At 36.7% G+C, this 11,901-nt stretch overlaps 1 long non-coding RNA gene across 1 annotated transcript; it reads right to left on the bottom strand.

Moving 5' to 3' along the window:
* Nucleotides 1-2,354: 2,354 nt before the first annotated feature.
* Nucleotides 2,355-11,540, bottom strand: LOC126162922 (uncharacterized). Its single transcript, XR_007535133.1, has 3 exons — nt 11,401-11,540; nt 2,559-2,664; nt 2,355-2,427 (listed from the first exon to the last, which is right to left on the bottom strand). It is a non-coding gene; the product is annotated as an uncharacterized LOC126162922 (long non-coding RNA).
* Between the last annotated feature and the right edge of the window lie 361 nt (nt 11,541-11,901).

The following is an 11,901-nucleotide window of genomic DNA, read 5'->3' on the forward strand; positions in this document are numbered from 1 at the left end:
AATAAGCCTGTGAGGTGATGTGGAATGCATACAAAGAAAGGCAGTACAGATGGCCACAGGTTTGCTTGAATCATTGGAGGGAACATGGAGACGTTGAAAACTTGATCTGGCAGAAAAAAATTTGTAAATTTGTGGTAAGATCATGTGGGACCAAAATGCTTAGGTCACCAGTCCCTAAGCTTACACACTACTTAATCTAACTTAAACTAACTTGTCCACGTGGCGATGTGGCAGATTCTTGAAGACAGATCCCAACTACCCTACGAAATCCTCCTTACCAAGTTACAAAGACAGCACTGTCAGGGAGGAGTCTACAAATATATAAGCCCCTATGACTCGCGCCTGTGCAGAACCTATAGGCAAGATTAAACTGATTATAGACCGCACTGCGACATTTACGTAGTCATTCTGAAGCCAAATGCAAAAGTCGTTCAGGTTACTGCTCTTTTTTCTAGTACAGCTTTCTCATGTGTTCTGCTATTATCTAGTTTCCATTTGCTGACACTTCACAGGTTTAAAGTCTGAAATTTTATGTTAATGAACCAGCAGTTTGTGCACTGGTTTTACTGTAGTTAATTTCTTAGTTACATATTTCAAACCAATAATAGTACGACTTAGACATGTAATTTATTTGGCTGATCTTGTGTGCAATAAGCAAATAGTTAGCTCTATAAATCAATAGAAACATGTAGGAGGTTGACAATTCTACTTTTCCACTGTCCAAAACACTGAACATGTTTACCTGTAGGGAATACTAGAGAACGAGTACAATCCAGGTCACCTTTTTGTGAATGAAGCATGTGAGAAATCTTGTAATTGTTCTATGTGTATAACGGTTCTATTGGTCACGCAGAGGGGAGGTAAGTCTGTGAGTCTATGAAACAAGTTTTTGTGATTACATTCTTCAACATACGCAATATGCACTGCAAAGGACTGAATCTTTCATTCAATAAAATCCCACCACGTAAATTGCGATAAATATACCGAGACAAATCTCGTGAGAATGAGGCTGAAACAACATGTCTCCGTTAGCCTCTACAAATGCAAGAATTGAATAGAATCTAGCTGTTGTATGGAATAAATAGCTCAGGGCCTGTTATTACTTCCTCCATAACAGAATTTTTCATGAGAGTGAAATATTATAATTCTTTGTAGACTACGTTATAAAATGTCATTGTCTACAACTCAAGCTTTGGAGGCCGAAGGTGGTCCTGAATCACGTTAGACGAATATTCTTACTTTGTCCAACTATTTTACTTTATTATTTAGTACTTATAAACCTTTATACGCCTATTACTGCACTACGAACCAAAGTGATATACAGTATTGATATACAGTATTTTGTTAACTTCTACACACTCTCACTAGAGTAAATCTTTGTACACCTTTAACCTGCGTGATCACACAAATAAACTAATTGCTCGGTGGGTGGTTGGGTGTGTGACAAAGCAATTATTCCCCTGGAGGGGATGTTCTATTAAAACCACTTAAAATGAAAAATAGGTAATTAATACGGAACTCTTCTTAACAGCAGGTGTCACCAACCGCTGTCAAAATGGAAAAGTGCAGCTGCAATTTATCATGTAAAGTTACTGCAGACACATGTGTAATTCATTAACATTTAATGAGAAACTATGAAAATTTGGTTGCACCACTGGGCACTGAAAGTTTATAAGAAAGAACTGCAATGTCCATAAAGATAACAGTAATTTCAACTTGCGCAATGTTAAAAGCAAACAATTCATAGGTTTAAATCAAAATGTGAAGGGAAAGCTTCTTACAAAACCGCAGAAAATGTAGTCACAAACAAAATAAAAATGTAACAAATGTTAGCTACATCCCTTCCACCTGCCAAAATTTTGGGAAGGTTTATTATGAATTAGAGTACTATGCTGGAATCTACAAAAAGAATCCATCACCCAAATCTCTAGAATACCTAGCCACTATTCTTCCCCTGTTGTTTCATTACTGTGTTATTCCTGACGAATATCGACAGTTATACAGCTACTGCACTTTTGTCTTTATTCTTTGAACAGTTTATGAGTGCTTTCTTGTCTTCCTCCAAACCTTATTCATTGTCGTGTAGTTTGCAATTATGGCATGCAATCTGTGTCTGCCAAGAATGTTTAAAGTAACACATCTCAGAATTTGTGCCACGGGTTTATACTGAGTAGAACAGCACAAAATTAGGAAACTAATAATCTGAGGCTAATGTCGGATGTAAAATATTACTTTACTTACTAGGAGAAAACAGTTGACTCTTTTTTTTTTTTTTTTTTTTTTTTTACGAAGATGATCTCCAGAGCTGAGATTTGCATCAGCACAAGAAAGTGTGACACATTTCATTTTCAGATTACTTTTTCCTTGAAGACTCAATAAAAGTCCCGTCATTTTATGTTGTGACGAAATGATAGTTGGGCTTATTTTCTGTAAACCAAAGTATCCAGTCATAAAGACGAAGGGTACGAGAAAGTCACATGAAATACTCTGACAATACTAATGGAAAAATCTTAAGAGTAAATAAAAGTTACAGAATTTTATGTGTTAAATGAACCCACCTGACGTCTGATGATGGTAATAAATATTAACGTAACACACCCTGGGGCTAATAAGGGTGTGTAGCCGATGATGTGATGATGTCATGTCATCTCACTTTATGTAATGCTGGAATAAGAAATAATTATATATTACTTGAAGTGGTCATGGTATGATTATTTCAAAAATAAACGAAATGGATATTTACAAAGTAAAATTACCATTTGCATTATAGTACCTGCCCTTTCATCTTGACAGACAAAGTAATCAGTTTTTATCAACAAGATACACCGTATCTGCTGTTTCATTAGCACACATATCTGGCTAAAAGAAACGCAGAGGCCTCATGCTATTTCATTTATCTATTTCAGTAATATGACACGTTACTGATCTAGAACAAGTGAACAGGTAATACAGAATTAAATATTAAATATGTATTACAAGTGTAATGCAGTTTATCACACACGTTGTGAGCGTACTGTAATTCCACTTTATGCAATAGCTGAAAATTAAGGTAGCCACGCTGGCGCTTGTAATTTGGTGCGAAGCACTGTCGCCACAGCTGATCATTGGCGCCAGTTGGCGCTCGAGGCAGTCAGCTTGTGTCACGACCTGCGTAAGCTGGACAGTGGCGTGTCGGCATGTAAATCGCGTTATATGGAAAATGGTAATGTTTCTACTAATGCTTTGCTGCAATGTGGTTTGAATACTGTGAAGAGTCAGACGGAGGTATTTTTTATGAGAGTGCAGTGTATTAGACAACAAATGAATGGGAATTTTTCGACAAAGTTGAATTACAAAGTTGAATTACCCCCGAATTTGTATTTTAAACATACAGGCCGATCACGATATAGAGAAATACCATATATTGTGGCATTTTACGTGTTATTACGCAGCCATAGTCTCGCCTGAACTAAAGAGAAACGCCACTTGTACAAAAGACACGGACTTTCTCACAATTTTACGTTTTCAACAATGTTTTAAGCAGAGGGAATAATCGATATTGTCTGTTATAACTTACATAAAATACTAGGAAAACACCAATATGGTGCGGTACCTGGATGCAGTGTAATATTAGCCGCCTGCAATCTACGGGATGTCATTTGTACTCTGGCGGACAATAAAGACCCCAGCGTGCTACTATTTTTAGACTTTTAAAAAGCGTATGACAGCATAAACCATGAATATCTGATTAAGGTTCTGACGAAGATCTTGATTAATCCGACAAAACTGTAACTAGGAGATCTATCAGGAAAGGTTGCCGCCAATCTGACGGAAGTGAAGAACCTCGTCAACGACTTCAACACAGTCACAGGTGCGAAACTAAACAAGAGAAGCCTACGTTGTTCCATGTAGGAGGAGGCATTGGTGATGCTACCCATCTCATTGGTACGCAACAAGGGCAAAAAACACAAAGCTCTCTGGGTCTGCTGGGGTGCAGTGCCAGACGTGATGGCGACAAAAAAACTGGACAGACATGCTGCACGAGATCAGAGCCACCACATGCAATTATTGTGACAGGGAATTAGATCTCCTGCAAAGAGTGCACACAGTCAGAATATCTATAGCGACCAGAATGCACTACCTGGGCCATAACCTACCAGTCTCAAATCACCTAGCAGACAGCATACAGAAGGCGTTCTGTTGATATCTCCTCAGAGGCCACATTTTCAAAGTAAGCTTTGAAACGTTGACCTTACCAACCTCATTAGGAGAGATTGGTCTCATCAGAGCCAACATAAGTGTCGGACCTCACCAATCAACCGTATGCCTAGAACTATCACTAATGGCACACCGAGCTTAATTAAGAGCTTAACACTAAATTGCAAGCCATGCAGTATAATTCTACCAATTAATGAAGCTATATTCCAGTAACCTTCTGCCATATTAGGCTCTACTACTGCGAGTTCAGTTACATACTACAAGCTGACAACATCCATCCACTTCATTACAACGCGAAAATCTATAGTTTTCTCACAACAGATGGTAGAGAACACGGTCATTTAAAAATACCCACAAGCTAAGTGGAATACCATCTCGCGAAATATCCATAGCCTTGCATTGCCATCACGCATCTGCTCTACATGGTACCTAATCATCAACCAGTGAGAAGCTCCACAACATCCACCTGACACCCGCCTGTACGATATCCGGTCACATGGACACCTTAATCCATAGGTTCACCTGTGGCACAGCTGGACTAATCACGGCACACATGTGAAGTAGACTTCTGATAATTGGCCGCACGGTTCCGCACAACATCGGCATCATGGAATTAACCAGACCAGAAAAAACGCGATATCCCCGCAGGAAGCAAAATGCCGCCATTTGATTTTATGTTACACCACTGCTTGTATTATCAACCATTGTCATACAACACTTGAAGAATACTAAGCATATATGAAATACAAACAAGCAAAGGTTAGAGAACAAAGAGATTACGTTGACACATATTGTAACATGTTGAAAATTATGGTGCAGATATGAATCAATTTATTTAAGACACTACTTAATACAAAACAATGTATCACAAAACATGAGAAAACCAGCAAAACTTGCAGAACTATGCTATGTTAATATCATTATTATTTCTCAATAGGAAAGGGAAGGGTAAATTGACAGGGTTGTTAGCGAAATGCATACTAATGGATGTACCTCTTTTTTAGGCTAATATCAGTGTCCAATGAGAAGTTCAGGCAGGCAGGTGCTAAAGAGGTCCAAAACTCAGAAAATTCTCACAACAGGAAAAGTAAATAATAATGTTACCATATTTAACGAGAATATTGGTGGATTAAAGAAAAAAGTAGATTCTCACGAAAGTAAAGTGAAAAATAATGTTACCATTTTTCACCAAAATATTCTGAGATTGAAGAATAACGTAGATGAGCTCCTGGTTTGTTTAGATGACATTGAATCTGATAATGTAATAGATATCCTATGCCTGTCTGAGCATCACATTGTGTCTGATATGGAAAAGGTAAATATCAGTGGTTAAAAACTAGCTGCACATATGAGTAGAGAGAATAAGGTGAGAGGAGGAGTTGCCATATATGTCAAAAATTATCACTGTGTAGAAAGCTTACATACAAAACAGTTTTGTCTAGAGCAACATATAGAAGCATGTGCCTGTCAACTTAAACTGAAGGAGGGCTCTTTTATAACTGTAACAGTATATAGGTCCCCTTTAGGAAACTTTCATTTATTCCTGGAAAACTTTGATGCCTTGTTGTGCTGTCAGATAGGGGAAAGCAAATTATTATTTGTGGGGACTTCAATGTTGATTCACTGAAAGAGTGTAATAGGAAGAATGACCTGGAAGTCTTGCTCGGTTCTTTCAATTTGACATCTGTCATTAATTTTCCTACTTGGATAGTAAAGAACAGTAGCACATCGATAGATAACACTTTTATAGACCAAGATAGGTTTAAAAACATAAATTCTTGTCCTGTTGAGAATGGCCTTTTTGATCATGGTGCTCAGCTAGTTACAGTATATGACATAGCTCCATTCAGTAATTCAAAACTACCCTCCAAAGTTGTGCGTTCAATTAATCACTCAACAATTAGAAATTTCAGAGAAAATCTTCAGCAGTTAGACTGGGATGAGGTGTACAAGGAACCCGATGCTAATTTAAAATATAACTTATTTCATGATACACTTGTAAGAGAATCTGAAAACTGATTCCCCAAGAAAGTAGTTAAATATAATTATAAGAAACCATGCAAAAAACCTTGGCTTACTGAAGGAATAAAAATATCTTGTAACCACAAAAGGGAACTGTATCTAACAACAAAAAAGAGTAATGACCCAGAAACAGCCAAATATTATAAAAACTATTGTGCTACATTAAGAAAGGTTATTAAAAAGTCCAAAAGCATGTGCATCATGTCTGAGATTAATACCTCTAATAACAAAATCAAAAAAATTTGGAATATTATTACAAGGGAGACAGGACAACGAAGAGTACAGGTTGACAGCATCACCATCAAAGTAAATGTAAACTTGATAAACAAGAAGCTGGAAGTCGAAAACATTTTGAATAATCATTTATTTAAATGCTGTAGAAAAAATAGGATCTAAATGTTCATTAGAAGAAGCAAGGCAGTTAATGGAAGAGGCCTTACCCACACCATTTGATACAATTGAAATTCCACCCACCTCTCCTTCTGAAATTAAGAAGATAATAAACTCTCTCAAGAATAAACGCTCACATGGAATTTATGGCATTTCCAGCAGTATAATAAAAGCTTGTTCCCAAGAAATAAGTGGGATTCTTAGCCACATATGTAATAGCTCTCTGAAGCAGGGTATTTTCCCAGATAGACTGAAGTATGCCATTGTTAAACCACTGCATAAGAAAGGGAATACGTCTGATGTCAACAACTATCACCCAATCTTTCTTCTCACTGCGTTATCCAAAATTCTTGAAAAAGTAATGTATTGTAGAGTAGTTTCACACATTTGTAAAAATAAAGTTTTAACAAAATGTCAGTTTGGTTTCCAGAAGGGTTTTTCAACGGAAAATGCTACATATATATTTAAACTAATGAAATAGTAAATGCTCTGAGTAACCGGAAGTCACCTGTTGGGATTTTTTGTGATCTATCAAAGGCTTTTGCTTGTGTAAATCATGGAATGCTTCTAGATAAGCTCAAGTACTGTGGTATGAATGGGACAGTGCTCAAATGGTGTAAATCATACGTAACTGGAAGAGCGCAGAAAGTTGAAGTAAGCAGTTCACATAATATACAAAAAACTGGTGATTTCTCAAACTGGGGAACAATCAAGAATGGGGTGCCGCAAGGTTTGGTCTTGGGTCCTCTGCTATTCTTAATATATATTAATGACTTGCCATTCTATATTCATGAAGATGCAAAGCTGGTACTTTTTGCTGATTATACAAGTATAGCTATCACACCCAACAGACAAGAACTAGTGAAATTGTAAATGATGTTTTTCAGAAAATCATTAAGTGGTTTTCTGCAAATGGGCTCTCATTAAACTTTGACAAAACACAGTATATACAGTTCCACACAATAAATGGAATGACACCATTAATAAATATAGACTTTGATCAGAAATCGGTAGCTAAGGTGGAATATTCAAAATTTCTAGGTGTATGCATTGATGAGGGGTTGAACTGGAAAACGCACACTGAGGATCTGCTGATACGCTTGAGTTCAGCTACTTATGCTATTAGGGTCATTGCAAATTTTGGCGATATGTATCTGAGCAAATTAGCTTACCACACCTATTTTCATTCTCTGCTTTTGTATGGCATCATATTCTGGGGTAACTCATCATTGAGTAAAAGAGTGTTCATTGCACAAAAGCGTTTAATCAGAATAATTGCTGGAGCTCATCCAAGATCATCCTGCAGACATTTATTTAAAGAGCTAGAGATCTTCACTGTAGCCTCACAATATATATATTCACTTAATGAAATTTGTTATTAACAATCCGAACGAATTCAAAAGTAATAGCAGTGCACATGGCTACAACACTAGGAGAAAGGATGATCTTCACTACTCAAGGTTAAATCTAACTTTGGCTCAGAAGGGTGTAAATTATGCTGCCACAAAAGTCTTTGGTCACTTACCTAATAGCATCAAAAGTCTGACAGACAGCCATATAGCATTTAAAAGGAAATTAAGAGAATTTCTTAATGGCAACTCCTTCTACTCATTAGATGAATTTTTGGATATAGTAAGTGGGTAATTACCCCAACCCCCACAAAAAAATTAAAAATATTAAGTGTCATGTAATATTTTTTGTAATGTAGTATCTTGTATAGACACCTTTTATTAACCTGTCACGTTCCACATCATTACGAAGTGTCGTATTCATGATCTATGGAAAAAGTACTAATCTAATCTTATTTTTTCATTTATGTGGCAAGGAGCCAATTTTAGTTTCTACAAGAAGACATTTTAAATCATCAGAAGATTACTTTCATCTACCAGAAGACAGATAACACTTGCCATACTAATGTAGCACTGTTCTGTTAGCTACAGAAAATGTTAAGAACAATACAAGAAGACAGAAAAGAAAATTTCTGTTTCACATCTATGCAGAAGAAGGCTATTTTGTTAACAGTAGCAGAGTATTGTTTGGTACAAACATCAACATCCTATAATTATATGCAAGACTAAAATAACTTTCAACAAGAATATTTTCAAGATTTAAAAACTAACTGGCCCTTTGTGGATTAGTGCATTGACATGAGGAATATTTAAGATTCTAAAAGACTATTTGATAAGATCCATTTGTTGCCATCTGTATCCAAGTGATTAATTTATCTTGTGGTTCGATAATAGAAATGGAACAGCTTACTACAAGGAATTCTTTACTTGTACCACTGCTTGAACATAAAACTACTGAATATAGTGCAAAAATAATTTTTTGTGAATCCTTTCCTTAATTACTACAAATTACACTGTATTTGCATTAAGGGCATTTTTATACATTCACAAATAAAGAAAATTTTCGTATAAAGTAAATGGAAGGTGCAGTTTGCACTTTTCACTATCAGAAAAAATTGACTGTAAACCAGAATCAGCAACAACAGCTCAGGTATAAATGCTGACATCACAAATAGAAAATGAAGAGATAGATATGAGAAATTTGAATGTGTAATTCAGTATGGGAAGAGAGATGAAAATCTAATAATCACAGGTGACTGAAATGCTCTACTAGAGATATGAATAGGAGAGAGCGTAGTGTGAGAATATAGGCTCAGTAGTTGCAATGAGAAAAGAGAAAGTCTAGTTGTATTTTGCAATAAAAATTTCAGCCAGCGAATAGACAGTTCAGAATTCAAAAGAGGGGGAAATGTACTTGGAAAAGGTCTGGAGACATGGGAAGATACTAGCTGGATTACATTGCGGTCACACAGTGATTTAATTGTAAGATATACCCAGAGGATGATATAGACTCAGTTTACAATTTACTTATGGTGAGGAGTAGGCTGTAATTTAAGAGAATCATCCGGAAGAATCAGTAAGCAAAGAAGTGGGATTCTGAAGTACTAAAGAATGACTAGGTGTATTTGTAGTTCTCTAAGGCGTAGGCACTGCGATTGTGAATATCAAAATAGATAGTCCCTTTAAGGAGGAGTGGATATCCCTAAAAAGGGCAATCACTGAAGTTGTACACTTAGGAATGGAATAAACATGACGTTTTGGGAAATCAAGGTGAAATGGCTTCAGGAAAAATATGAAGTAATCGAAAGAGACATATTCGTTAAAGGACTGATTCAGAATGAACAGTCCGAACAATATTCTGTGAAGTTAAAAGCAGAGGCATCAACTTTAAGAATGCAAGAAGAATTCTATTGTTAAATTACTGACAAGAATAATATGCAGAAGAATGGAAAAGAAAGTTGATGATCTGTCAAATAATAAATAAACAGTTCGGTTTTAAGAAAAGTAAATGCAGCAGAAAGACAGTCCTGAAGTTGTGACTGATTTGAAAGAGTGTAAGACAAGTACGTAATCTACTGCTCAATCTGTAAATCAAAGAAGCAGTGACCGAAATAACAGAAAGTATTAGAAGTTCAATTAAAATTCAGGATGAAAGGATATCGATAAAAACATTCGCTAATGACATTGCTATCCTCAGTGAAAGTGAGGAAGAATTGACAGATCGATGGAAAGGAAAGAACATACTAATGAGAACCCATTACTGATTGAGAGTTAATCAAAGAAATCGAACGTACCGAGAAAAATCAGAAATGAAATAAGCGATAAACCTAACATGGACATTGGTGACCACGACGCAGACGAAATAAAGAAATTCTGCTACATTGGAAACAAAACAACACATACCGGACGAAGCAAGGGGGACATAAAATTCGGACTAGCGCAGGCAAAGAGTGCATTTTTGGCCAAACCAAGCCTACTGAAATCAAACAGAGAGTTCACATGGAAGAAGAAACTTCTGAAAATGTACGTATGTTGCACAGTATTGTATAAAAAGGAATCATGGAATGAGGGAAATCTGGAAAGAAGAGTTGTGATGCTGTTGAAGACTATTGAAGATTAGGTGGACTGATAAGATAAGAAACGAGGAGGTTCGCCACAGACTCGGTGAGGAGAAGAAAAATATTGTCTGTAAGGATGCCATGATGATAGGATACGTGTTAACACATCAAGGAATAATTTCAGTGATACCTGAGAGAATTGTGGAGGATAAATACCGTCGGGGAAGACAGAAATTGGAATACATTCAACAAATGATGACATTTAGTGTACATGTTACACTGAGATGAAGAGGCTGGTAGAGGGAAGGAATTCATGGTGGGTTGCATCAAAATAGTCTAAATACGAATCACCTAAATTAAAAATGTGTTGGCACTGCCAACTCACAACTAAACTATGACCTTCCTGACTAATCTAGAGCACAGGCTTCCACTGTGCAGCTCAGTATCACACCAAAGCCAATTAATTTTTTTCTTTTTTTGGGGGGGTGGTGTTTTTGAGGGGCAAGGGTGTGCCCCCTTTCACACACTAGCCAATTTGCCTCATTGATAGCCAACTAAAAGTAATAGTATTTAATCTAATAGAATGAAAGAGCTTCAAACAGCAACACAAAATCTTTGTCTGTCTTCGTAGGACATTAATGGGCAAAGAACTGCCATAAAAATAAATTTAATTTCTTTGCGGTTTATGGCTTCTTGTAAAGTTGTTTTTATGTTTTACCATAGCAAGTCATGATAAATTCCCATCGTCTAGCCACACAAACAATGAAATCAAATCAAGCCGTTACTCAATCTTAGGCTTATTTCTTAGAATGTAGATAGTAATGATACTGTAACATTAAAATAAGAAAACAAATAGCCGACTACGCACACAATATTTTACTTACTTTGATGCGGCTTCCTGCCCTTTACGCGGGGAGCGCCGTCATTCTCGACAGGAAAGGGGCCTTTACGTCTTTCTCTGGTCTTATATAGCCCGTTCCGTGTCACAGCATGGAGGTGGGGAAACTACCGACCTCGCGAGCGACATTCAGCAATCTTATGACGTACACCGCTAAGTACTGATTAGCCTAGACCTTCATTTTCTACTCTTTGTGATGCTAGTTGGGGAAAGTGGGGAACTACCGACCTCGTGAGAGACAATCAACAATTTTATCATGTACATTACTAACTACTGATTTGACTGGACTTTGAGTTTCTACTTTTTGTGCTGCTAGTTAGCTGTCGATGTTACTGATTAGTGGAGGTAACTCAGTTTCAAATGAATTTACTTTCTTTACTTGATCTGTTATCTCATCGTCCACGTCTCCCATCTTCTTGCTCAACAAAACAAATGCAATCTCCTACTAATCTAATCGCATACCTGAGTTATCAGTCTTACTGTTTAC

The sequence above is a fragment of the Schistocerca cancellata genome, chromosome 2 (genome assembly GCF_023864275.1).
Source record: "Schistocerca cancellata isolate TAMUIC-IGC-003103 chromosome 2, iqSchCanc2.1, whole genome shotgun sequence".
Taxonomy (NCBI): domain Eukaryota; kingdom Metazoa; phylum Arthropoda; class Insecta; order Orthoptera; family Acrididae; genus Schistocerca; species Schistocerca cancellata.